The sequence below is a fragment of the Aythya marila genome (assembly GCF_965140915.1).
Source record: "Aythya marila genome assembly, chromosome: 13".
Taxonomy (NCBI): domain Eukaryota; kingdom Metazoa; phylum Chordata; class Aves; order Anseriformes; family Anatidae; genus Aythya; species Aythya marila.
This window is the reverse complement of record NC_139054.1, coordinates 11,485,623-11,510,768: the sequence shown is the minus strand read 5'-3', so window position 1 is coordinate 11,510,768 and position 25,146 is coordinate 11,485,623.

The window sequence follows — 25,146 nt, the reverse complement described above, 5'->3', positions numbered from 1 at the left end:
TTGGGCAGTAATAAGGGTAACTGTACTGTGTTTCTTGGCAATACAGATTTGCCCTTTTGTTAATAACTGTGTATAATTTACATCATTTTTAAACTAGTTTTGGATGACGTCAGTCATTTCTCATAATGGATTTTACTCTTGACTTTGGAGGCTTTTTGTATGACACACACACAAAAAAAATCTTAAAATGGTGGGAGTAGAAAAAGTATTAGAAAAATGTTGGAATTTGATAAGAGTTTCATCTTTTTTGTTTTGACAAATATTTTATTTTTGAAGTCATAAAAATTAAATTTTAAAACATTGCTTTTAAAACAAGCATATGAAACGTACAACCAAATGAACCTACAATCTACAACCAAATGAAACAAGCCTTGTTTGATGAACTCTTAATTATAAATGTTTTTGGCATCTTTCCTAATCAGAATTGCCTGAAAAAAAATATGGATACAGTTGGTTTTCTTTACCTAATATGTTAAAACTTATATATATATATTATATATATATATATTATATATATATATTATATATATATATATATATATTTACCTAATATGTTAAAACTTATATATATATAACTTATATATATATATATATAAGTTATATATATATATAAGTATATATATATAACTTATATATATATACATATATATTTATATATATATAAATATATATATAAAATCAGATTAATAAAAAATTGTATTACTTTTCTTTCAAAAATATTAAATGCACATATTTATACAAAATATATGTAGTATAAAGCAAAGCACAACCATTACCCACTGAGCTCAAATTTAATGAAGAACATTTAATTAACTGTACAACAATCAATCAAATGCCAGTAAATTTTCCAGTAGAAAATTCTCCTTCTCTGTCTGCTTATTATCTCTTAGACCGCTATCTTGTATGTCTGGCATCAGTAAAAGTAAAAATAATAGCTACTCGGCCTCTCCCTCCGTTTTCATGCACTAATACAGCACTGATAAAATTGTCTACTTTTTACTTACCTTGGTAGCTACATTTTAAACTTCTACTCTTGTCTTTTATTTTATTTCTTGTCTCTTGATTCTGTTTAAGAGGACTCATTCCCATGTACAATCTTTTTAGTTTTGTACAGACTAGCATTAGTCCAGACCTCTCTGTTGGCTAGTTTATTACTATATTTCTTCATTGACTCCCCTAATGTTTGAAGGAACTCAGGCTCTACATTTCCATAATGAACAAAGGCATGGTCTTTATGCCATGGAACATTTATCTTTTGGTTGATACTACAACTGAGTATCAAGGACAGAAAGGCATATGAAACATTTCTTTAGTAAGCCATGGGAAGAAATAAACATATATTGAAGATGTTCTCTTATTTTGAACTGGTTTTCACTTCCCTCTTTACATTTGTGTGGACTTGATATCAGTTAACCAAAGTAGTGAAGGTTTAAGCATGATTAGTACTTTTGCTAAGGTGATATATGAAATAATGAGATTTATCATGTAGGTCTTAGGAAGGGCAGTGATCTAGGAAGTAAAATAAGTCCAAAGTATAGGTAAAGGCTTTATGATGTAGGATTCAATCATGAGGAAAAAACTGTTAGGCTTTAATCAGAACAAATGTTGTCTGTACCCCTGTATATTCACAGTGTCTACTCACAGAGATTAGATAGTAAATTTAAAGGATGCGGCTTAGCGGATCGTGATTCTTGGGGGAGATAAGGTGGCATAGCTAAAGCACCAGGTAAGTACCACTGTTATACAAGTATTTTTTAGTATTGACTGGAATAGTAATTAGTGATGTCTATGAAAATTCTTTGCATACAAGTCCTAGGAGACAGAATTTTCTCTCTGATATCTAAACACAATTGGCTTTTTCTTACTCAGCTTGTTCTTCATTAGCATGTGCAATTTGACCACTAATTAGCATGATCAGCAACTTTATTCCTGACTCAGGGCTGCACAACTGAGACAGATTTTTTGCTAACAATTCTTTCACCATCTAATCTGAAGTTCTCTATAGACTAACTGACTTCACAGGTGCCATACACTTGTGTATCATTACCTCAGCTGCCCTGGAAGCTGAGGTAATGATGTGACAGACAGCTTTCAAAGAAGTAAATGGGCTTAAGAATTAGTTAGCAGCTGAAGAAAAGGTAAATGAAAATGAAGATGTGTACTGTGGAGTTGTGTTTTTTTTTTTGTTTTTTGTTTTTTTTTGTTACCTTGTTTGTTTGTTTTTTTCCCAAGTGGAAGTTTAAGCTTTTTTCACAAATCAATTTGTCTGCCTAGAAGCAAGCAAGCCTATCATATAGAGGTGTGATGTCAAGCGTTAGCCTCATTTTTATTTTAGCTGTCTGTGGTAATAACCATTACAATCCAGGCTGTAAAACTTTGTTATGTCTTCTCTTGTTGACATGCTCATAACTTCCATTTTGAGATGACATTTTCCACACCTGGTCTCTGTCCTTTTTAATTCATAGTTTGAATATAGAGGGCATAATAGTCACTGATGTGCCTGATATTTTTTTTTCCTTAAAATAAAAAAGCATGCCAGTAACTCAAGCTTAGACATGCTAAACTTTGGATGAAAACTAGTGGACAGGGGTCAAGACTTTGGAGCATGAAGGATATCTGTATTTGGACTGTGACAGTTTGACAGAAATCCATACAGGAGATAAGAGGTTTCCTTCTGCCATCTTTGTGAAGTGTTCAGCTAAAATAAAGCCTTACTTGCTTTTCTTTGTCCTTGTCTGTAGCACACAGCAAATGGTGGAGCACTCAAGCTCACAGCTTGAGTTTTGGTTCACTTAATTACAAAATCAATATTAATAGTGTTGCAGTGGGAGAAAACTTAATAGTAATAATAAATACACAGGACATAAAAACTTGTAAGGCAAAATGATTTGTTTCTCAATAGTAGAGATGCAGAACTGTGGAGGCATTTTATGAATACCTTATTCAACTAGAGACAAGTAATTTGAACCACTGGATGGAGATTGCTTTTCAGATAGTTGGCATGAATGTGCAAGTGTAAAAAGGAAAAACCATTCATTTCTATAAAGTTCTTTATTACAGTCTGATACAATAGACAAGTTCTTCTGAGGAGTTAAGGGTTACTGTGGAAAATTCACTTGGAAAAGGCTACTACATTCCATCCATTTATTGTATACCATTTCATATGTATTCTTAGGTTCCATTGTTAAACAGGACTAGCATAGGATTCAAGAGTTAGACAGCACATCCTAGTGAGAGAAAGAGCATTTCAGCAGACCCCAGGGAAGATATGCTAAGTTCCCCCAACCACAAAAGCAAGGCAGATACAGCATAGAAAAGACTGGATTTTGTCTTGCTGTAAACCACATCAAGCAAACTCAAAGCTGATGAATAACAGTGCCCCTGCACAGCATCCTTGATGATGTTATTTGTTTCATCTGATATCCCTCACTGCCCGTTGGGCCTCATCAGGCTCCATTTTGGCCCAGCTGAAACATATTTCCCAGGTAGTTTTTATCAGTCTCAGAAGGGGCTACAGGGAAGTTTTCCTGAGGTTTACTGAGCAGTTGAGGTTAGTACCTAATCTGTAAGGTTTATTTCTTCACTGAAGTTGTTCCCTGATATTATGATACAAAAAGAAGGGGTTTGAGTCTGTGTAGTTGTATTCTGGTGCATGCTTTTGAATGTTTATTATTTCTCAAAAAAACAAACATACACTTGAACCAAAATGTTATCAGCAGTTTTCTCTTAAAAGAACATTTAATTAGTTGTGTGTTCTAGTTTATTGTCGTTCAAGCATTCAAGCATATATGTGATACAGGATGCTAATTCTGATTGTTATTTAAGGTAAAGTTTATTTGATTTTAGCACTTCATATGTGCAAGCTGCCTGGAGGGGATCAACTACTGGTTTTGGTTTGTTTGTTTCTTAAAGTATTCTTATTTTTACTGTTATTAGACCTCAACTACAGTTGGGATTGAGGTTTTTATTAGTGATGTTTTTACATGTTATAAATGTCTAAAAGATGCTGGAATATTGTTTTAAGATGCAACCAAGTATTCAGAAGGAAAAAAGGATTATTTTGCTGATACACCCACGAAGGTGATATACCCACACAAATACTGAGCATTTGTGCATGAAACTTTTCTGTCTAACTTTCATAGAGCTACATATTTAACTTAAATACTTTGGAGTTATATTCATATAGCTTAAGTAAGTTTATAGCTATAATTATGTGAAAGCAGAGAAGGTTTCTGTGGTGGAAATTTCATTCTGTTGAATGTAGTTACTGAGAGTGTTGAGAACTTACCTGTTGATGATTTCACAACAAATTGCTATGCCACTGCTGCTTCAATTTGTCTTTTCTTTTCTTTTTTTTTTTTTTTTTTTAACTTCAGTACTTGAATCACGTTTTCTTTGTGTTTAAAGCTATAACTACTTTCTTTAGTAATTGAGGATATAACAGTAATTATGTCTGAATACCACTTCTAATACACTCTGATACATTCTTGCCTCTATACTCAGTGGTGTTTCATGGGTTTTTGATTATCTGGTGTAATTCAGTAGTAATTTGAGGGAAACATTATAGTAGTGTGGTTTTTTTTTTTTGTTTTCTTTTTTAAGAGAAATTGTGGTGAACAAATACTTCCTTACTGCTTCAAGGTTTGCTTTCTTTTTTTAAAAAAAAATATATATTTAGGCCTTAGGCTATCTAAGCTATTTTGAGTTATCCATATCTAAGAATATTTCACTTATAAGTAAACATAACAGTCCCAAGAATAAATTAAAATTTACCTTGTGATGATGATGGAAGATCATTAAAATATTGAGGGAAAGTAGACGCTGGGAACAGCATAGACAGTGAAATAATTTAGGCCAAATAACTTCATCAGGTTATTTCTGTGAATCAGAGTTTACATAAGCAAATAGTTGTACTGAGCTTATGTAAATATGGATTGTTCCGGACAGAGTGTCTATTAAATTTATTTGTTTTTTATTCTATCTGCTTGTGATGGAAAACTTCATCTGGTTCAGAAGAGTTCTTATGGATGAAAGGTTTGCTAGAACCAGTAAACTTTTCCAGTAAGATTTGTTTTCAAGCAAAAAGTGATGCTATTCCCTACCAGAGAGCTAGAATAAATACAGCTTATAGCTACAGGAATGTTATTTGTCAATGACTGGGTGGTTATTTCCAGTGCAATAGAGTTGTACCTTTTCCCCTCTTTTCTGAAGTAGTGCAAATACACAGTAAGCTTCCAAAAGAAGAGGGGGGGAAAAAAGGATGGATGAAGAACTGAATGTCTTTGCAACTTTATTTTTCCTATAAATGGTTGTAACATCAATTACTATTCTCCTTTTCAATTCCTTCTGACCTCTTTAAAAATACTTTTTGGTAATGCTCAAAGAATGAGAAATGCTGCTAAAGTTGATTTTCTGCGAGCTACTTCAATTTGTAGTTTTTGTCCCCTAGTTTTTAAGGGATTTAGAGTAATTGGACTTAAAAATAGTTTAACACACTAAACAAAAATTAGGGTTCAATATTGGCTGTGCTCTCCTGGATAAGATGATGGCAGCTGAAGTATACTGGCAAAGGCCTGATTGGAGGGATAAAGTGGTAGTTTTGCGGTCAAATTTGTGTATTGATTTGGAATTATGACCCACCCTTGATTCAAAATCTGTTTGCTGAACTTCAGCAGGGAGGTGGCTGTGGATGTGCTGACCATGATGCTGAAGTTGTGTGAAGGCTAAGACTATACTGTAAATTTGCTTGAATTTTGTTTTGTAACTGCGGAGTATCAGGCTTTCCAAACTGTAGCTGTGGTCAAGAAATGCACAGAAGTAACTCTTCACTTCAAGTTACCAAACCTGACTTTGTTGCCCACTCAATTCTGTATCTCATTTGCATTGGATATAGTAAATTAGCGCCCTTTAAAGTCTTTAGAGAAATGTTGGCTAAAACAGCTTTCTTGCAAAAGATTGCTTTCATAGGATGTGCACCTGCTCATTTATAATGCTGCTGGAAGTGCTATAGAAATCCCTAACAAAAAGTGGCCCTGTTCTCCCCTGAGTTACCACATTTCCTTTCCAGGCTGTATCGGCCTAGTCTTCCCTCTCTAGCTTGCTGTGAATGAGCTACAAACCAGCTACTTTTAATCAGACTTCCTAGCATTTACAAGCGTAGCTGAGGGAAAGAGGAAAGGCAGCTTACCCCACACAGCTGCCAGCTTTATTAAAAGGGAAGTACTCTAACAACACTTTGTTGATGACAGTGCTATGAATCTAAAGTTCCCTTGTGTTTTCCTTTTGCTTTGTATTAGTTAGACAGTCAGGCTCAAACTTCTCTAGATGAAGCTATTGCTCCATGTATGTATATTTAGAATATGCTTTTGCATTGTAATCTTACTTTAAAATGCTGCTGTTTACAGTTGAATTTATATTCATTTTTTAAACTAAATCAAAAGAGTCTGAAAAACCATCTGCTCACCAAAAGCCAATGAAACTATTACATCTCTCCTTAGGACTCCATCAATCAGCTAACCAGACGTGCAAGCAGATAAAGGCAAGCATGATCTATTTTGAGCAGGATTTGTTTACTTATGTGAGAGAACTGTTAGTATCTCATGAAATCCATTAGGGACATGGGCTTTAGATTTAGAAATAATTTGTATGTACAGTATTTTAGTAAGGTTTCCCCCCAAAAAGTAACAAATGATTTAGCAAAAACAAAACACCTGATTTTTCTCATTCTATATTTTAAAAGTAAAAAAAAAAAAAAAAAAAAAAATTAAATTGATGTGCAAAGGCAAAATATTTTGTGTATTTCCAGAATGGTACACCACCAACCAAACATCTAATCTCTTAATGCCAGCGTGTTCTGGAAAGAGACATCTCAACTGTTTCCATTCACTGGGTGGCAGTATGGATTCAGAGCCACAGATAATTATGGATGGATAAAAGTTATAGAAGGTATGTCACCAGTCTCTGGAGGTAAAATTTCTGAGGAGGTACCAAGTGTTCCCAGCTATTGGTAACCTTCAGCTACATGCAGGATCAGTTTAAGTAGAAAATCAGTGCTTCAAGGACATTGCCTGTTGGAGCCTGTGGGTTTTACCGTACAGGAGCAGTGCAAACAAGCATGCAGCAAGAGCTGTGGAAGTTTTTCTCAGCACGCAGTCTATAGTGAAGCTGAGTCTGAATTTAGGATCTTAAAGGTATGCTTGAGCTTTTAATGTGTAAAATATTCTCGTGGTAATCTTTTTTTTTTTTTTTTTTCTTTCCTGAATGTAGCTTCTTCCCAAAATTTACTTAATTTACTTTTGGGTTTTCAGTAGATCATAGTTTTGTCTTATTGGGAACTTCTGTATGCTTGGGGAGGGAAAGGGGCAGGAAAAATTAGTCACCTTCTCACTACCCCCAAGTCTTTGTTCAGATAGTTATAGGTTTTAGGTAACTGTCGCTCTGTGGCACTGATGTCTTTGGAATGTACAATACTGTCAGAGTGTTAAAATGTTTAGGTAGTTAATAGGCATTTGAAGGTTATTGCATAAGGAGGTGTTTGGTGTTACAGGCTTGTTCCAGACTCATGTCCCTGCTAAATGCTTCCTTGAAAGGGAAGAGTAGACTTAAAGAATATGCACATTGCTGTGTTTATTGTCTCTGTCAATATCAGCTGAAATGATTGCTGCTGGAAGCTCTCAAAAAATACTTTCATTACTTATCCTTCCTTATCTTTCATTACTTATTCTTTCCTATTTTTATCTCCCCCCTTCTCCATAAAGTGTAGAGAAAAAAAAAACATTGAAATCAGTCTTCATAAATTTCCTATTTATAATTAATCTTTCAGAATATCTGGACTTTGGAAAATGTTCTATAGGAAAAAGTGGGGTGTTTGTTTTTAGAGTAATCACTTCCATTTGGGAGAAATGTGAAATTTATGTTAGTTCTTGCTACATCATTCTGGTAGACTCTGCTTTAAGCAGTTTGGATTTTAACTGTACTGTGAATCTAAGCTGCTGTTATACTGCCCTATTGTTGGTGGCTGTATAATAGGTATAATGGATTAGTCATTGTGTGCACACAAAAGAGTGGAAAAGAGAGAAGGGAATGGACTAGTTCGCATGTAACCATCTTTCCCTCTTTTATGCTGATGTGTCAAAATGATGGAGCGCAAGCTGTGCACAGACTAATGTTTCACCAGCTGAGTTGATCTTTATTAGAAATATGTTCCTATACTTCCTAGGTGTCTTATCAGAAAGGATGTGCATTAGAACCAAAAATCAAGAAATGAAACTCAAGGGAACTGACCTTCACTTGTTGTAGTGCCTAATGAAAGTCTCAGGTGCTGCAGCGTAACAGATATGGCTGAGCCACAGGTGTAATACAATAGTGGAAAGCTTGGCACGAGGTTGGGATATGTCAAGTGAGAAATTTTAAAGGAAACAGGAGTACTGACAAACACTCATGAATGCCTCAGAAGGAAAACAGGGCATACACCTTACTGACAAAACCTGCTCTTTAATTTGAAGGATGACTCAAGAGCAAGTTCAAATGGATGTTCAAAACCAACTTTCAAGTAACACTAAGAATTACGCTTGTCAACATTGCTACAAATTATGTTATTTGAAGTGAGTAATCACAATTCAAGTATGAAGGTTGACAAAGTGTATGGGGATGACTAACTGCCAGAATAGATAATTATTGAAGAAAGGAAGTTAAGTTTTGTGATGTGAACCCTTGGGTGTTGGATGTGCTGTGCTGGGTCCAACTTCACAAGTGTGAAGAATAATTAAGTTATTTATACTGTATCTGTGTAGCTTGCACTTGAGGGCTTCCATTGGTAATTGGGGAAAAAAAAATCTTTCTTTTTCCAACATGTGGCTTGGCCTCTAGGCTTCATATTTGAGTTGCTGTTTGCTTGCTTGCTTGCTTCCTCCTGTGCTCTCCTTTCCCCACTTTCTCATGTTTGGGAATTTAACTGTAAGTAGAGAATGGAAGTGAGATGAACCCGGGTGTGTCTGTTTTTAAGCTCAGATGTCTTTCCATAGTACCCTTCCAAGCCAGGCATCCTTATTTCCATTCCAGGGAGTTGAAGCAAAAGATCTTGTCAGGAGGCTCAGGGGTGACCTTATTGCTCTCTACAGGTACCTCAAGGGAGGCTGTAGTGAGGTGGGGGTTGGTCTGTTCTCCCACGTGCCTGGTGACAGGACGAGGGGGAATGGGCTTAAGTTGAGCCAGGGGAGTTTTAGGCTGGATCTTAGGAAGAACTTCTTTACCGAAAGGGTTGTTAGACACTGGAACAGGCTGCCCAGGGAAGTGGTGGAGTCACCATCCCTGGAAGTCTTTAAAAGATGTTTAGATGTAGAGCTTAGGGATATGGTTTAGTGGGGAATGTTAGTGTTAGGTCAGAGGTTGGACTCGATGATCTTGAGGTCTCTTCCAACCTAGAAATTCTGTGATTCTGTCATTGTATTATTACTAGGGTGGAGGTGCAACCTCCCTGCCCAGCAGCAGGGACACACACAAAAAAGAGGCAGAGAAGTAACAGCATCTAGACATTGCTGAAAGGCGTTGTCTGAATTGTATAGGCTTTTCATAAAAAAGTTCTTCATTCATGTGAATGACTTCTGTAGCTGTCAGCAGTATAACTCCCTGTGTAGAGAGAAGGCTGGCATTTTGTACTAATTGTATCAAGGTATAAGACTTATTTTTAATTGCAAGTTCTTTCCTTGCTATGCAATGTATCCTACGGTCCCTTTTTTAACATAAATATGGTATATATTACAATTGGCTGTAATAATTGGACAGGAAGGATATTTCTTAAGGGATTTTTGGGCTATTACATGGTCAACAGCAGCTTTTCTTCTTGTATTGTTGGGATTCTTGAAGAGGTAAAAATGATTCAGGTATTACTATGAATTACTTTGGTCCTCCAGTTCAGTCTTATACTGTCTTAATCCCCACGTATCTATTTGTTTGTTGAGAGTGAGGTTCTTAATTCAGTATAACCTGGTGGATGTTAGTGAGGTGTCCATAATAGCACAGGATATCTAAATCTAGGAATTGCCTCAGTCACGGAATTTTTCTTGCTAATAGTGAAGCTGCATACATTGCAAATACAATTATAAAGGTGATGAGCCTTTAGCTGAAAATGCCAGAGAAAGAGAAAAGCTTGAGAATGTATCTCAGTCACTATGATCTTTGCTGCTCTGCAGCCCAGAGCAGCAAATGTGCTCCTAGCAGATGTTTATCTGCCTACATATGTAAATGTATGTATGTGAGTAATGATGAATTTTACATTTAACACTGCAGTACATAGGAAGTGTCTATGTATATCAGTGAAGCTTGTCTAATAATGTTTTGCTTAGTATATAAAGTCTATGTGCAGGGGAGGAAGGATTTAAGAGAGATTTGTCTAGTCTCATGGGCTGATGTTAAGTCTCACTCACTTGAACCCTGTCTTTCATGTTCAATAGATGCTCTAACTGCATTAAATGTGCCTAAGAGTGCAGTGTGCACCTAAGTGTGCACTAAGAGTGCAGTGGTTTCTACTGTTTCATAACTACCAGGCTTATTTGACCAGATTCATGGTTACTCACATCTAGGAAGTAAAACTGGCAAAGGTTATAGTGGTTTTCTTGCTGAAGAGACTCCGTGTTTGTTCTGCTTTTATATTTATATAACTCCAGAAGTAGTGGTCTACCTCCATAAATCCCCCACCCCTCTCAAAACTATTCAATTGACTTAAGTGCATGTTATTAAATGTCTCTATCACCTGTCAAGAGTAACTCAATATCTATCCCACCATATTATGAAGTTTCAGTGGAGCTGAGCAGTTCACCAATAACACTGACATGGTATTCATTTTGTTCAGAAAAGGTTGGTGATAGAACAAAATACCATCATTCAAAATTCCTTATTAAGGTAAGTATGCCAGCTATAATGACATGTCTGTGAGGTTACCTCTCATCAACCAGGTAGAATAAAAGGCAGGAATTAGAGACCCTATGATGTGCATCCAAGGATAATTCATGGCCCATCAGCAATCCCATTGAAGCTGATGAAAATTTGCTGTTGACTTCAGTGGAAGTAAGATAACGGGACCTGTGTAAATTACAGTGTGATTCTTAATGCAAGTGGTTTCCTTTCATCTCTCTCAGTACAATTACATTGATCCAGACATTTGATTGTGTCGTGCTCTACTTTACTAACAAGTAGCTGACCTCAGCAAAGATTTTTAGCCTATTTTTACTTCAAAAATTCAGTTTTATATGGCCTATAATATGCCTATAATATCTTGTTCTTGTACAAATGCTCTGAAGTGTTAGATCAGTAATAGCAACCTTTTTGCCCTGTAGTTCTCATCTGCTTACTGTTGAATTTGGAAGGAAAAAAAACTCGGAATTTGAAGTAGCACCACTTGTCTATTTTTTCCATAAGGTGTAATTTCATTTGCTGTTACTCAATCTCTGCTATAATTATTAGTTATGGTAGTTTCTACTTTTAGATATATGTAAAGATCCATAATAATGTCCCAAACACCCTTCTGTTTTGACTTGTTAATTGTTAGTGTTGTGCTATTACTTTTACTGGGTTTACAAACTGACCCCATTATAACACAGGGAAATTACAGAGTGGCTAGCAAATATATAGGTGTTTGCAGAAAATTATATATTTTAAAGCAGATTGTTTAAGGCAGTAACTTCAGTCTGTTGTTCAGATTTAAGTGCTGTGTGAAAAGGTTTGTTTTGGGTTATTCTATTTGTCAGGATATTGATTTAAAGCTTTTATCATGCCTCGTTAAATTGACTAATATTATTACCAGTATTTGCATGAGACTTGAGTGCTGGTCTTGATAACAGAATTTCATTTCTGAAGCCTTAAATTAAAGCATTAAATAATATACTACTGGCATGAAATTTTAGCAGACCAGTGCAAATGCTCCTTAAATGCAAGTGTTAATTTATAATCTTAAAGCACAAGATTATAACAGTAACGTGACCTATTGATGTTAGAAAGCTTTAAGTGATGATGTACTTACTGTTTATCTGACTGACCCTTTCTTAGTTAATTAGGTAATTCATAGTAGATAATATTTTGTCACATAATTTGGGAATCAGATTCTCCAATGCTCTCTATTTTAAAGATGTATGTAAGGAAAACTGAGCAGCACTACTTGTGGTTAAAGTTAATTTAGTCATTATAAGCAATATGATCATAATATTTTATGTTCTTGCACATCACCATAATATCTGAATAGTCTCTCTGTAAAATTGGCTGCAAGAGTACTAGTTTTTAAACATGTTGGAATTGTGTTGGTGGGTTGTATTATCAAGCCTATAGCACTTATTTTTAGGTTTGGTGTCAGAATATTTATTAAACATATATATTTACAGTAACAGTAATATCATTTTTGTAGACCAGCCAAAATGGTTGACAGAAAACAGTTGAGTTTCTTGTTTCTTCAAGCTCTCTTCAGGTTTGAAATAAAAGCTGAAAACTTGAAAGCTAAATGAAAAGGGAGAGCACTGTTTTGGGTTTGACTGGTTAATATATCTAGCTGAACTATCTGAAAGCAGAAGCTGTTGCTACCAAGGGAGTTGGAGGACCACCTTGATGCTGAAAGATATTTCAAGGTAGTTGCCTTCTCTAATGGGAAATAGGTAATTCATTGCTTGTGGAACAAGGAAAAGTTACTGAGAAAAAGAAATGGTCTAAGTGATTAAAATGTGATTGATTCTTTCAGTCCACTTAGTCTGAGCTTTCATTTAACTTTCAAATTTTTATATTGTCTGAAGGAGGAGCAAGGTAAGACTTGGTTATACTTTTCCACATAAACTAGTTAATAAAATATTTCTAGAATTGAAGTGTCCTGAAGGATTTTTTGACTCAGTAAAATATTTTGAATTCAATGTTTGTATCTTATCTCTATTTCATTGTTAAAATCATGTATGCAGTCTACTTTAAATACTATATGTGAATAAATGTTTAAAAAATAATCCTATTTATGCTTAGTTACACTAAGGTTGCATAAGATACTACTGTATTACAAAGAACTTGTCTTGTACCAGTTGATCCTCATCGGTGAGGATATTTCACTGAATGTCATGCTCTATAACAGTTTGTACTTCAAAAAAAAAAAAAAATACAGATATGTCAGCAACATGTTGCTTTGGCTCTTGATTGTGATCAGAAACTATGGAAACACAACACTTGGATCAATGGCCAGCTGCTTTATGTTAGGTGGGGAAAAAGAAACTTGACTTTCCTGAATAAGTTACCATTGTAAATGGAAATATTGCTGCTTTGAATATTGCTTCAGATGTTCTAGATACCTCAGTGACAAAGGCCCATATCAAGGAACTTAGCAAATATAGCTTTATCATTTGTTTTGAAGGACTGCTGACACTCAGTTTTCTTCTTCCTTCAACCTCTTTTAGAACCGTACTCATCCACTTGTTAAAAATGCTTTCCATTTCACTTAGCAGAGTAACGCTTCCTCAGCTGAAGTATCAGTCTGTTGTTTCCCTTGCAGCAATCAGATCACTTGATTCTGTTCTATTCTTCTTCCCTGAGTTGCTGTCTATAGACTTTATTTAATGTACCTGCCAAAGACACCTTTCTCCTTTTATTGATATGGTTGCAGCGGGTCAATTTTGAAGAAGAAAAGGGAAAGGAAAAAAACTAGCATTGTAAACAGAAAAGGGAAGAAATAACACAATAACAAAATTGTCTTAACACAAGAATGAGATTTGCTTGTGGTGTGTGTGTGTATATATATATATATATCAAGAATATAAACACAATGGCTCTCTATGTCCAATTATACTGTTACTTTCTCCTCTGCAATATTTTAGGATTGGCTAGACTAGCCTAGCAAAACACCTCAGGATCCTGTTTGTGTTTTAAGCCCTGTGATATTTACACAATTAAATGGGAAATAATTTGGTCTATTTTTTTAAGTAATGTTGCTTTTTAAGGCTGACATAGTTATTCACAGTGCATATTAGTGGGGAAAGTGGAGGCTTACAGCTAAAATGAATGGCAGGGGAGAGGCAGAGTCAGATTTAGTGTGAAACTGCTGGGATGTTGCCTTTCAGCAAATGCATGTGCTTCTGGGAAAAGACAAATGGGTGTAGTGTTTCTCTTCAGTCTAAACGCTTGTAGATCCAAGGAGTTATAGCAGAGATCATAAACAGACCTGAAATGTCTGACTTTTCTACTGAATAGCAATGCTTCTGGTTTTTAAAGTGGAAAAACACTATCTAGTGAGAGCTCAGAGTTGAGGGGTAGGGAAATAAACAGTAGTTGTTTGGGGATGCCTAGTGTTTTGTGTGCTCTGGAAATATGGTAAGACTTGGCAGAAGTTTAAAAAAAAAAAAAAAAGGAAAAAAGAAGTATACCTGTGTATACAGGTGATAGTGGTACTGTTGGCCTCATTATCACCTGCATTGATTTTGGAGAGATTTAAAGATTTAAGAGCTAAAATTGGTTGAAGGAATCCTTGTATGGGCCTAAAAGGTAAGAGATCCTGAGATGATCTGAAGTTATCTGCATTACCCTTGTGGCAACCTTAAACTTAGTTTGACTTTGGGATGCTGCAAGTCCCATCTGTGGCTGGAACCCCTTGCAGAAAGGATCTCAGGATGAGATCTCATCCACATGCTAATGATTTCTATCATTAGTTGTGTGCCAGTGCTGTGAGGATGCATATATGGGAGGTGAGTACTTGTGAGAAAAGAGGTCCTCTGTTGCCACAAGGTTGGTCTCAAAGTTATTCTTACAGGAAAGTAAAATGAAAAAGTGATTAACTTATTCTTAAACACAGCCTTGAACTTATTTCTACAAGGGAATCCAGCTATTCTGTTCCATCCTGGTCCTGGCTGTTGAACCCTTAGGGCAGCTCAGTCATTAGGGTTTCCGAAACTGAACTGTGAACCCAGACTGTGGATGTGACTGGCTTTTGGATGGGGAGAAGCTATGTTTGTATGTGCCAAGACCTGATCTGAAAAGGCTATGTAGAAGAATGGGCTGCCATGTTGCAGCTGAGGTATAGTAATGAAGTAAATAGCCTAGAACCTGTAATGAACTAAATAAACTAACTTAACTTCAGTGAGGAGATTACAGCAATCTTTCTCCTTTCATGAAACTTAAGCTATGAAGTAAGGCACTGTGTAATGCAAAATAATGGTCACATTCAAGGAAGTGCAGTGTTATTTTTTTCTTTAAATCTCTCTGAAGTTAAATTGTTATCTAATATTTTAGGTGATGTACTTCAGATTTTACAAATAAAAAATATGTACACACAGAAACATACTTTATCATGTGTAAAACTGCTTCTTACTTTTATGCTATGGTATAGTATAGGGATGCTTCCAGTTTAGCAAGCTGGAGTCCCACTTCTAGCACTTGAGATTAAAGTACTTGCATCAGTGCTCAATTATTTCAAGACTGAACTTAAAGTAGCTTTCTGCTTAAGGGCTGAGCAGAGGCCCTACTCTGGTTTTGAAGGCAGTGCTTACAGATTACTTTAAGTGTGATGTATTAAGTGTAAGAGTATATTTCTGAAGACTTGCAATTTAACAGCAGAGAAATTTTCCTATGGCTTTCATCAGTGAACAGTCTCTGGAGTACATAATGTATCTGCTTTTCTTCGTGCATGATACATGTTTCAATATCTTGTATTTTTTATATTTTTGATGCATGTTCATGGCTACATTTGCATACACTCCATTATGTGATGTATTAATATCTGAACAGCAGCATTTAAAGTGTATTCCCAGCAGACCCTGCGTAAACAGTGAGCTGGAAATTGGCCCTGGGCAAAGAGCTGATATACAATATCAACATGCTTGTATTCAGACATTCCCTCAAAGAGTGATGAGGGATTAAAAGGCTAAAAGATGGGGGGGAATACATGCACAAATATGTATTGAGTGGTTAAAAAGTCCTGGTAACAAGTGTGTGCTGTCCTCATCCTTGGAGAGCAGGGGAACCTACTAGTAGTGAAGCCCAACTAGAAAGGCTCCAGGTGTGTTTGCCAGATTGTCTGTTTTCCAGAGGTGTTCATACATACAGCACTACCACTCAGTGCTCATATCCATACCTGAAAAGCAAGGAAGCAAAGATGCTTCTAAACCTGAGCCTTTGAAGACTGCTGGACAAACAGGTGACACAATGATTTGTAAATCAGAGAAAACAGATCTGGCTGCACAGTTATTTCAGTGTTGCAAAGGCATTGTTAACAAAGATCCCCTCCCCATGAGAGTTCTCTGTTTATGCGTAGTGATGTTGAACTGTCTTATTTGCAACCTGTTAAATATTAACTTAATCCTAGGCTGACTCACCTCTGTTTATGCAGGCACATAGGTAATGCCACTTTGGAATAGAAAGCTATGTACTCCCTTGCCAGCCTTTTGCTAAAAGTGCTGCAGTAAAATGAATTATTTCAGCTCCTTGTTCCAGAAAGGTCACACAAACTAATAGTTTTTTTTTTTTTTACTGTGTTGATTTGATCTGCCCTGTACTTGCTTTCTTGAGGAAGCTTGGTCAGCCTGAACAGTATGACAGGATGGCAAGTGCTTCTATGTGTAAATCTCCATCTCTTTCTTGTGATAAACCCACAACATTTTGTCACGATGATGACCAGCAGATCTGCTGGCTTTCACTGTTACTTCCAGCCTTCATTCTCTTCTTGATTCTTAACTATAAATCATTTTTGGTGTGCACTATGCACAGTGCACATCAGGACATATAAACTGCTTATTATTAAACTGTTTCTCCCAGACCTGTTCTGCTTGAAAGGACACTGTCTGCTGCTTCCAGTTTAGTGCAATATTTTCCTGTCAACGGAAAATTTTCTTTTCTATAGAGATGAGATTACTTTGTCATATTAATATAATGTGCTATAGCTATCTATAGCTCATTGAACTTTGTGTAGCATGATAATATGATGCAAAGAAAATAAATCAGCTTCAAGCTATTACTAGAAAATAATGATATGAATGGAGAGAGGAATTTGCTGCATCTGATTGCTGATTCTTTTTTTTTTTTTTTTGAGTTCATTACAAGTTCTGGAGCAGTGGTCCTAGCTTTCTCCTATTCCATATGCTTCAAATAACAGCTTTTCATCTCTGTATGGAAGAAGCTCTGGGCAGGAATTGCATTGTAAACTGTATAAACTGTTCTGTTTTCCACACAATTACTTGTATTCTTGACATCAGGAGGGGGTTCTTCACAGAGAGGGTGGTTGCACACTGGAACAGGCTTCCCAGGGAAGTGGTCACTGCACCGAGCCTGTCTGAATTTAAGTAGAGATTGGACTGTGAACTTAGGCACATGGTCTGAGCTTTTGGGTAGACCTGTGTGGTGTCAAGAGTTGGACTTGATGATCCTTAAGGGTCCCTTCCAACTCAGGATATTCTATGATTCTAAATTCTCCTTCCCTCTTTTATCCTACCCTACCTTACTCCTCGTTACCAACTTTTCTTCTTCATTTGCTCCATCAGGGGTCTTCAGCTGCAAAAAATCACTACCTCATCCATACTCTCCACAGAAACCTCACTTGTATTTTATCAGAGAAGTGACTTCTATGATTCCTTCCATTTTATTTTCCCTTTTGTTCTCTGATCTCTTCATATACCACTCCCTCAGCTTACTTTTTCTTGTCTGTCTTCATTCATGACTGCATATCTGCTTTACCTCCTATTTACTCTTGAAATAAAACCAAAACAAACTCCTTTGTACTTACATATTTTAAGTTCTGTCTTAGATGGCCCTAAGTATTGCTTTTACACAATTTTCAGTTGTCTTTTTCTAGCTGAAGCTGCAGAACACCCTGTTTTTTTTTTTTTTTTTTTTTTTTTTACCAATGCTGACCTGCACCAACCTTGCAGGAATCTGCAGTAAATATTCCACACAATCTTTTCTGACACTTAACATCTAAGATGGAGCTAAAACACTCTCTCTTGGGAATTTGACCAGGAGCTCTGTCTTCAGTCCTTTGCTCATCCTGTAGCTATTCTCATTGTGGTCTCTTCTGCTAATCTTAATTAAACCGTAGACTTCTAAGCTGTTTACAAATCATAGCATAGTCTAGCTAAAGTTCTTAACAGGTTCTTTCTCTTTCATTTCATGCAGCATTCTTTTCTCTAAGGTTGACAAACTTGCTCTTGCATCCATTCACATGGTAGATCCAAAAAGTGTTTTCTGTGGCTTTCGGTGCTGCTTTCTCTGCTGTTCCACAAGCTCTCCTTTGTTGTTGCTGTTACACTCAGTATGTGGGATTTACCTCTAATTCTTAAGCCCCAGGAATTAGATCACTACCTCCCTATATCATGTCATTTTTGAGATGTCAGCTTCTGCCTTCAGGCTACTGTTGATTATTCTTATAGTTTGCTAGATAAGCTATCTTTTACTTGTGTTGCAATTGCTTGTTATCTAAAGCTTATTTACACACATTGGAAGTTTGACTTTATCTTCAGAGGCATGGGATGTTTAAAAAGAAGACTACATAATCTACCTGGGTGATAGTAGGTATCTGGTCTCCAAATCTGGATAATTTAGATGCCGTGCTGTCCTTATTCTTGTACAATAACTTATTGAAAACATCAGTATACTGAGAATACATATTAATTAGACACCTTATTGCTTTCTATACCCTGTCAATAGATGGGTTAACTGAGAAGCTAAGATTAAAGTCTATTTCCAAGCTGATGGGAGAAAACAGAAGTTTTTACCTATTGGTTAAATACCTTTACTAAAATTATGAAGTTTGTGGTACCCATGGGAATGGAACTCAACTTCTGATCCAATTATTCAAGTGTGATATTATATATTTCTGTAAAATGTACATATAATAAAAGTCTTCCTAAGACTTGAAGTTGTAGTCATCCACTGGATTTCGAGTACCTTAGCTCTTGAAAGCTCCGCATTTTACATCTCACTTAAACCTAATCTATAGAGTGGGAAGGAATCTTCTGTTGACTGCGAGTGTTAGGTGGTATGTATGCTCAGGGGTGTGTCATCACTGAACCTTGATGAAACTTGACGTTTCCTTCTCTCATGCAACCAGTCAGTGTTTTGTGTAAACTTGTTATGTCAGCTCAAGTGTTAGTGAAGTTGCTAAGTGAACTGGACCGGAGACCTAATGAAGCTTAAAACTGCCCTTGAAAAATGAATTATTTTTAACCTGGATCAGTTCGTCCTGTCACTATGCAAATGCTTGTGCTGACGTGGAGTGGATGCAGCAGAGATAAGAGTATCCTTTAGTGGTGTTATTTGTAAACAGTAGCTTCAGCTGTCTATTGGAATATACAAAGGTGTTTTGGTTCTCTTTGTAAGTCAAAACTGCAGTAACTCACCATGTCTGGACAAGTAATACCACTGTCTTAACTGATGTTAACTACAGAGGAATAAACTGTTGAAATTTAAGGTGCTTTGAAGAGCTAGGATATTAATGGCCATTTAGAAGGCATATACTTTACAGATTTCATGTTATTTTAGCACATCCCAAAATTTTATTCTATTATGTTCTCTGGACTTGCTGTGTGAAGATCATATGCAAAGCAAACACTCTCACATAAAACAAACCTTTCCTGGTTGGATCAGTTACTGCTCACATTCACTTACCACTGATTAATCTTTTAACCTCAGCAGCACATTCTTTGCTTTCTTCAGTGTAGGAATACCAGGGCCAACAGGTACACCTTCAGGTTCTGACTACATTATGTCCACCATCTATTAGCCATCAGTCTGAAGAGGTTGTCTGCTAGCATGTCTATGTACATGACAGCTCTATGCTTTGAAAACATAATGTAGGGACTTGTATTGTTGAGACTTCTTTTTCAATATTGATAGTTGTGAGTGCCTGCAACACTTTTCTTGCAGTAACTGAAAATTATAGCCCAGTGGAGAGCTCTGAAGGTGTTAAAGACCTCCAAGAATAATCCCTTCATGTGCCCTGGGCTTAATTTCTCATTTGCACAATTCTAACTGAGGATGATACTGATGAAGTGAAAAAAAGAATCAGGGCAGAAGATGTTAACTTACATTTTCAGTTTTGGAGCAAAGCACAGATGTCCTCTTCCAGGTAAATTTTAATAAGCTTTTGGTCTTTGAAAGTGTAAATAATTTATTAGGGTTTTACTGCACTTGCCATGTTTCAGAAGAGTAAATGCTAACTCAAAGTAAAGTAACTCAAACAATGAATGTGGATGGAATAGTGACTAAAATGTGTTATAACCTTAAAATGTTAGTTAATAGTACTGAATGTAGCTATTAAATGCAAATTCAAACCTGAAAGATTATTTCCTTCTTCATTTTTTACAAAAGGCAGCTTCAAGCAGTACTTTTACTTACCTCTAACTTCCTGCTAAACCATGCTTCCAGTTGCCAATAGTATTGAGAGAATGGATGGCAGAATTTGGTCTATTATTTTAGCAAAATGTCCTTAAACTAAGCAACTCCATTTCCATCTGAAAAGATACAGGCGTTTGTGGTATCTGCATGTTTGAGTAGTTGCTAGAATGCTATTTATTCTCTAGGTATAATAATTTCCTCATTTAAGGAGGAAAAAGAAGACGAAGAAACAGATATTGTTTGACTAATGTATAAATAAAATATAGCTCTTTAGCACTATGAAATCTGTGATTTGTACCTGCTGTTACATCCCAAGAGGAGACAGGGTGATGAGTAGTTCTGGGCTATCTATTCCAACCATGTCTGAAAAGGAAATTGAGTGAACCAGAAGTTATAGCACTAAAACATTTCTCAAGCTTGTGTTTTGGGTTTTGTTACTTTTATAGCAATAACAGTTAAAGTGTATTATCTAATGCTCATTTCAAGCATCTTATGTGGCTCTGACACTTTATTCATGTAGACACATAGGCTGTTTCATTTTATATAGATACATATATATATATACATACACACATATAAAAAAAAAAGTAACCTTAAGTGCACACAAACACATTGCTTTTTAGCTTTGTGGCTATGTAGTATTAATTTTTTGTTACATAGTGCAATTGTTAACTTCATCTCTTCCAATCATTCCACCTTTCTACTTTCCCATGCTTGTCAGATGGACTCTCCAATAGTAATAGTCTGTTACTCTTTTTACTTTTTTACTCTTGTATTCTAATAAGTTAAATGCTGAATCTTTCTTGCTAGGGCCATATTGAATCATCTAAGTTAAAAGGAAACATCTAGTGTGAATGAGATGGTACAATTGGATACTTTCATAAAAAACAGATTTATACATATGTAATCTGACAATTTTACCTGTATCCGTTTATATAGACCTATGAGATGACAGTCTTTTTGGAAGCAGGTGTTAACTAAACTCATGTTAGATAAAAAGAAGAAACAGTTCAAGACAAAAAAAAAAAAAAAAAAAAGGCATAGAAAGGTCAAAGACTGTTCTAACAGGGTCCACCTCCCATGGATCTACCTCCTTGATTTTGGTGGATTAAGTGCATCAGATGTGTAATGAACCAAACTGTGTGGACATGGGAAGAATAAGTAACATTTTTTGCATTTATTAAATACTATTATTTGCTTTATTTGGATCTATTTAAATCCATATAACTAGATAATTACCTAGGGGAAGGTAAGTAACTGCTTTAGATGCTAAAAAAAAAAAAATAATAATTTTAAATGTCAAGTTTTCTGGTTGGTTGCTTTCAACTATATCTATGAGTAAATTTGAGGAGCTTCTTAATACTGAGTTTAGCATGTACTGGGATGGTATTATTTCCCCAAGCTTATTGTTGATCTTTCAAAAACTCAGTGATACACTTTTTCACAATGTGAAGTTTTTAAATAATTACATAAAGCTCTCAGAAATCACTGAAGTTTTCATATAGAGTGGCTAAATGGTGTCTTCTGGTTCCTGACATTTTAGATTACAGAAGCTTCATCTTGCTGAATTTCAAGATGTTACTTATGTCTAGGATTTGGTGTGTTTAAAAGCATGCAGCAAAATTTAGCTTCCAGACCAGTTTTCTTTTAAAAATAAAATTACCTGCGAGGATGGAAAAGTAAGTAGCATGTTACTTTTTTAGACATACAGCACTTGTGTATCTGTATAAAATCTGAATCATGTCTCTTTCATGGGAAAATGTTTTGCTGAACTTCAAGTATTAATCTTCCTCATGCTTTCAGATAAAGCAATTTGAATGCTTTTGGATATGTTCTTAAGATGACTTGGTGATTTTTCATGTTTTTGAACCTAAGGAAAAGAAAGATATTAGAACAATTAGCAATAGAGTATTTCTTTTAAAGTGATGTAGAGAGAGTTCTGAAATAACATTCTTGACCAATCAATCCTTCACCCATAACAACTCAGGATCAATAGGATACTTCAGTAATAACTATCAAGTAATACGCTTGATCTCACCATCCCTGTACTTTTTTGTATAAAGTATGTCTTTGCTTTATAGCTCTTTCCTTCCTTAGTAAAATCTCTTCAGAGGCTTTGTGGATCATTTAGGCTGACACCTTTTGACTTCACTCCAAATTCTAAGTTTAATGTGAATGGTGGTGGGGAGCAATCTTGTGCATAAGTATATACTTGATTTTTTCTATTATTTTTAACAAATACAAAAAAAAAAAAAACAACTTGTTTATAAGCTATTTGCTTTGGAGTTAAGAGCAATGTGTTAAGGAGCAATAAATATGAGTTAACTTTTGTCAGGGTTTCTTATTGATACAGGGAGAGACTGAGCTCTCTCAGATGTTCAACCTTTCTCCTTCTCAGTATTTTTATATGCTCTCCCAATGAATGTGTTTACAGTGCAGACTGATGTCTACTCTGCAAAATTACAAAACAACAAGAGAAAACAGCAGGGAATTATTTATCTAATCAATAAAATAGAATGGGCATATCCTTCATGCAGGATCAGCAGGTAGCTTTGCCTTGTAATCAATTCCAGGAGAGGTTTCCTAGGATTACTCATTGTAATGGAATAAATCACATCCTTAACTTCTTCTTACTCCAGGTGGTTACTGTTGGTTCATGTATCTGTACAATTTGCCTTCCGTGACCAAAGTTTGCCTCTGTCATTCAGAAATGAAAAGGACAGTTGTATCAGCATAAGGCTGCTTCCATATTTAAAAATAAAAATTAAGAGCCAACAGTTGTTGTGGGGTATGTGGATAAGGCTGTACCAGCTGCTAACTCATTCAGTTAAATTCAAGGTCTTTTTAAAATAATGTTTTAAAAATACTTTTCAAAAACAAGGTATGGAATTACTTATTCCTTCTAGCCTAGTAACTTCATGAAAAGGAGAGAAATAAAAAGCATTAATTAAACTTAAAACTTGTTAACTTTTCTATTTTCCTCTGAAGATAGTCTTCATTTTGAAAATTCATATTTCCAGTGGAGTGGGGAAATAAAGTAATAAGGAAAAAAATAGTATGTTTGTACAGAAGTGAAGCTGAAGAAAAACAGTGGTTACCCAGTGTGTGTGTGGGGGGGGGGGGGAGGGGATCTTTTAGATCCTTACCCCAAACCTCAAAAAATTGAGTTACTGATAAATGGTAGTAGCAGAAATTATGCATAATCTCTGTACCTAAATAAGCTCCAGTTGTTGATATAAGGCTTGTTGCCCTTTGAAGTACAGATTATCATATGGGTGAACTCCTAGTGTTGTGTTTTCCAGATGGAACTGGTGCTATTGTCATGAGGAAAACACTTGCTTTGTAGTGTCTCCTGCCTCTTTGTCATCTCCTGTCTTTCAAGCCATACAATGCCTTTAAACAGGTTTCTCTAACAGTGAAATGCATTGGTTGTCTGCATTATAATTGGTAGTTGTATAAAGCTAAAGCTGTTTAGACTATTGTTCTCTAGTGCTTACATTTTTATTTCACTTCTTTACTACTTTCTTGCATGCATGAGTAGTGATGAGACAAATGAATTGCTGAATATTGGAGCAGATTTGTGGCCCGTTTTGTTTTATTCTGTAGTGAGGGGCTGGATTCTGCAAGTCTTGTTGGAGTGGAACAACACACATTTTCTGTGGTAACTCAACAAGAATGAGGAATTTTATTGCTGGAGGGTAGGGACAGAACAAGGAATGAGAACACTTGCAGATCTTAAAGGTTTTGGTTTCAGTTCTAAAGATCTTCCTTCACAAGGCGCATTAGGTGGTATCTGATTTTGTTGCATCTCTAAAAATACATTACCCAGCAGTCTTGAGAATTGTTTGTTTGTTACAGCAAATGCATGAGGTCTCTGGAAATAGTTTAGTTTGCAGCCTGCTCATAAAGGCATCTGTTCCCCCCCTTTCTCCTCTTTTTAAGTGAATTTGGCTGCTTTGCTTTTTAATAAATAGTCTGTCGTCCATTACCACGTGTAAAGATGTATAATTTAGTAATGTAGTTGGGGGGAGATGCTTAAAGCAATTTAGTGGCTGCAGAATTTTGCGTTTTGCACCATTCAAGGCTTCTGCTTGGGCCTCAAAGCATACCGGAATGCTTTGTATTCAGGTTGGGAAGTTATGGGTAGCTGCTAGGCGTATTACTGTTTACTTCTGTGTACAGAAGCTAAATTTTGTAAACCATGTGAGCCAACTGAACTTTTTGCAGCTATAATGGACAGTTTTCACTCTTACCTGTCTTGTTCCTTCTTCTAATTGTGTTAGTAAGCAAATATAACTCTAAATTTTGTTCCAGTTCTGCTGTTCCTATGTGGACAATTAGTGGGTCTACATGTGTATCTCACCAGTGCTAGTTCAACTAGAGATGAGTGGTTCAGAGCAATAACAATGTTTTCATTTAAAAACAAACAGAAAACTTATTTAACTCTGCTGGCTCTTCTGTCTTGATCTTTCTATTTATGTGAGATTGTTAGTATAGCAGTAGTATTCCTTATTGTATAAAACAAATTCTTCTGCCTTGCAAACCCTCAAATTTAGATATGGTTTGACCAGTTGTTAAAAACAGAGTGCAGCCTACAAGAACTCAGTAGCTGTCTTTAAGAATACGTCAATGAACTCTATAGACTTCTCCAGAGTTAAATGTCAATTTTATTTTCATATGAATTACACGCAGTCAGTGTGTATTGTCATGTGGTAGTTGCCATGAAATAATAAAACAGATCTGGTAAACAGGTTTATTCACATATAAGTAGTAATATAGATCAGGCAAGCTGTGTTTTTAAAGAACTAAAGC